Raw genomic sequence first — 4,426 nt, 5'->3', positions numbered from 1 at the left:
TGCCTATATGCCACAATATTGCTCTATCAGCAATACTAATGCCACAACATTACATAGCCACGCTCAACAACAATGAGCACAAAAATAACAATAATAACACATGAGTACGGAAAGTAAATCAACAATGAATGATGTTCATATACAATAACTTCAATTCAAGGCATATTATATAACCTAAGGGTCTAATCTTGGTCATTTACTACACATAAGCCCGTGCACACACTCGTGACCTCGTGTACACGTCTTTTTACTGTAACAACCCAGCCGGTCGTTTTCATGAGTTACAACTCCATTTCCCCATTTCTGCTTCTTTATGTGTTGTTCAGTTGTATTTCATCGTATCGTGTTGGTTGGTTCAGGTTCGAAAGTGGTCGTGGAGTGGAATGAGACACTTAGTCTCTTATTTAGAAGCTTAAGTTGGAAAAGTCAATTGGATGTTGACTTATGTGTAGAAGATCTCGGATGTGAATTCTGATAGTTCGGTTAGCTCCGTTAGGTTATTTTGAACTTAGGAGCATGTTCAGAATATAATTTGGAGTCCGTGGTAGATTTAGGCTTGAATTGGCGAAATTAGAAATTTGCGTTTCACGGTCGGCACTGGAAATTTTGATATCAAGATCGGAATGGAATTCTGGAAATTGGAGTAGGTTCGTAGTGTCATTTGTGACGTGTGTGTAAAATTTCAGGTCATTAAGACGAGATTTGATGGGTTTCGGCGTCGTTTACGAAATTCGGAAGTTTAAGAGTTCCTAGCTTGAATCCGAGGGTGATTTGGTGTTTCGATGTGGTTTGGAGTGCTCCGAAGGTTTGAATAAGTTTTAATAGTGGTATATGATTGTTAGTACTTTTGATTGAGGTCCCGAGTGTCACACCTCCTTTTTCCCGCGGGGATAGAGAGTTTTTCCAATTAAAGTGACTTTGATCGAAACAGGATTATTTATATTCAAATTCAGAGTCGCCACTTGGGATAATTTATGGTGTCCCAAGTCACCGGTTTAAAATCCCGAATCGAGGAAGTTTGACTCTGTTTCACAGTCTGCGAAACACAGAAATCCGGGTAAGGAATTATGTTAACCCGGGAGAAGGTGTTAGCATTCCTGTGTTCCGTGGTTTTAGCACGGTCGCTCAACTATTAATAATTGGCCTAATTATCTAATTTAATACATAATTAAAACCTATTGTGCTTTTTATCTTTTATACCGCTTCTAGTATTGATGGAATTTGTTTGAACAAGTCGCGATGCCGCGCACTCGTTTTGTTTTGTACATATCGCGAATCGTGTCACAGGAACCATACCCACGATCTGCAACATATTTATTTTATTATCGTTTGAAGTTGTAGTTGAGTCACATGAAATGTGCACCCGAATTTTGGGAATTACGTATCGTGACCATGCCAGGAACCGTACCCATAGTCACGATGATTTATTTACTAATCGCGCCTAAAGCAACTAGCGCATTTGAATATTATTCATTCTCTACCTTTGAGCAAATAGGCTAGCTAACATGATCTATTACTTGGCCAGATTCCTTATGGTTTCAAGCCCACCTTATTGCCCATTCTTATTCTTTGCCAAGAAAGAAAAACTCCAATTTTCCATCTACCCAATTAAAAGCATTTATTCAAGAGTCAAGACTACATACATCACAATCGAAATAAAAACTAATTAAAACAATTTAAATGAAAACTAAGACACGCTACTCAAACAACGTAGAATCACAAATCAACGAACACGCGCACCAAGCTATCCTAACAAAATGAAATGAGATGAAAAATTGAGAAATTGACTTTTATTGATGAGCAAAGCTAAAAATTGCAAATCAATTGGGGTAAACAAAGCAACAATCCTTAGACTGAACACCAAAATTGCGAACCGGAACATCGAATCGACCTCGCGCAACTCAGTGCGATATGCACCAACGCCCAATTCAACTTCACTGGGCTGGTATCTTTTGTTACAAGCAGCTGTGACTCCTAAGTTGGATCTCAGAGAGAGCACAACAACATGGACAAAAACAGAATTGGAGGAATTTGCCATTTTGATAAAATGAATGAATTTCTTCAGGAACAACTTCAAAGATGTAATGGAAGTGTGATCTTTCTTGAGGGAGTGACGCTTTATTTTTTATTTTTTTATTTATATATATATATATATATTTTTTTTTTTTTTTTTTTTTTTTTTTTTTTGCTTTTCGAATTCAAAGGAATGCCGTCCTCTTTCTTTGTGCGTGTTTTCAATTTTTGCTTTTGAATTCAGAGGACTGCCGTCCTCTTTGGAATTGAGAGTGAGAGCTCTTATTTTGGAAGAGAGGGGGGTCCGTTCTTAGCGTTTTTTAGTTTCTACCGTTTTTCTTGCTTTTTCTATGGGAGGGGATCTATAATTAGCTCTAGGTTTTGGAAAGTCCCCTTTTAAAGAGAGAGAATTAGGCTGTATTTTAGAGATGAGGGGATAATGGATTTTGGGTAGTGGGGTAGGTAAATTGGGTTAAGTTTTGGGCCAATTTGGGCCATGACTTGGACATTTGGACAAAGCAAGACTTTAGTAGAAATAGTCCAAATTAATACTTCTTTCCTTTTTTAGTGATTTTGATTTTTTATTTTATTGATTAATAGATAAAAATAAAATACTACTCGTAGACTTGAATAGCAAGATAAAATACTACTCACTCAAAATTTACTTAACAAACTAATATATTTTTTGGAAACCTTTTCTTTATTTGTAAATGAAGAAAAAGCTTATATTTAAAATGTGACTCTTTATTTTTTTATTGTTTTTTAATTTTCTTAAATAAAAAAAAAAAAAAATATATATATATATATATATATATATATATATATAAGGAGAAATAAGAGCTAAAAATATGTAGATTAAACTTAAAATATATTTACCTACTAAAAGTGATGAAAAACTCAAATATAGTCAAAAATTAGGTGCTCAACACCGAGGGCCTCGCGATGAATTCGGATGGTTAACGAAAGATTGGAACTTGGTTTGAGCAGTCATTTCCGCACCTGCGGATTGGGGATCGTAGGTGCAGGTCGAAGATGCGTGAGGAAGGCCGCAGTTGTGATTTTGGACCAGTTGAAGCTTGACCGCAGGTGCGGTGGTTTTATCGAACAGCGAGGCCGCAGGTCTGGGTGTGTAGCCGCAGATGCGGAAGTTTGCGGTAAGTGGAATCCGCAAGTACGCTTGATGGACCACAGACTCATTGGACCGCAGGTGCGAGTCTCCTGGGCAGAAACTATAAAAGCCTCACTTCGCGAATTTCTGCCCATTCTTCACCATTTTTGGATGAGTTTGGAGCTTAGAGCAGTGATTTCAAGAGGGAATCGAGGGGTATCAGTGAGGTAAGTTACTTGCGCTTAATTATTTGTGTTTGTGATGATTTTTCCACTATTTAATCATGGAATTTAGTGGGAACTTGGAGAGAAGTTGAAGGGGTTAGACGTTGAGGTTTTGGAGAGTTTGATTGAGGATTTGAGGGGCCATTTGAGGTCTGATTTTGATGATTTTGGTATCATAGACTTGAGAAGTGAAAGGAGTTCCTAGTTTTTGTAATTTTTGTCGGATTCCAAGACGTGGGCCTGGGGCCGGGTTTGGGGTGAATTTCGGGTTTTTGGGTTGAATTAATAGTTTTTCGTTTGGAATTGATTCCTCGGACTATATTGATTTCGTTGATGCTTTTTGTTAGATTCGGGGCATTTGGAGGCCGATTTCAGAGGCAATGGCATAGCGGAGTAGGATTTGGCTTGGTTTGAGGTAAGTAACATATTTCAAACTTGGTTCTGAGGGTCGAGGCCCCGAACTATGTGTTTCTATGATTATATTAAGGTGACGCAAATGCCAAGTGACGGGCGGTGTGTGCAGGCACCGTGAGAATTGTGGCCTGATCATTCCATGGCACCACTTATTGACTCCTTCTTGCTGATATCTGAATGTAATGTGATTATGTGACTAAGTTAATGAGCCGTAAATCATGCTAAATTACTAATGTTAGGAGAACTTCACTCGTGGCTAAACATAACATAGGATACCGAACAGCATTTATAGTTGTGGTGACAATGGTTCTTTATTAAGACTCCAATTTGATCATCGTAATAACTTAATATGGTGGTGAGATAAGGACTACTCAGCCATTGTTCATGCCAATCATATGCATGTTTCTCAAAGTCTTGGTTTTGTATTTTGCGCACATCATCGATTATGGTCGAAACTCAATCGGCTATTAGTTCATTCCGGCCCCTACACATAGTGATGACCGTTGTTGGGTAGTCGTGGAGGAAAAATTTGTTCAATCAGGGAGTAATGGGTTAATTCGTGAGAGTGTTACATGAGAAGAACAATGATAGCAATGTACATAGAGAGACTGAGGCGCAAGATAGTAACTACGAATCAAAGAAGAGGGCCAATAGACAATATTGGAAT

This window comes from Nicotiana attenuata, unplaced genomic scaffold, assembly GCF_001879085.1.
Source record: "Nicotiana attenuata strain UT unplaced genomic scaffold, NIATTr2, whole genome shotgun sequence".
Classification (NCBI taxonomy): domain Eukaryota; kingdom Viridiplantae; phylum Streptophyta; class Magnoliopsida; order Solanales; family Solanaceae; genus Nicotiana; species Nicotiana attenuata.
The sequence above is the reverse complement of the archived record's forward strand: the minus strand, read 5'-3'. Positions refer to the sequence as shown.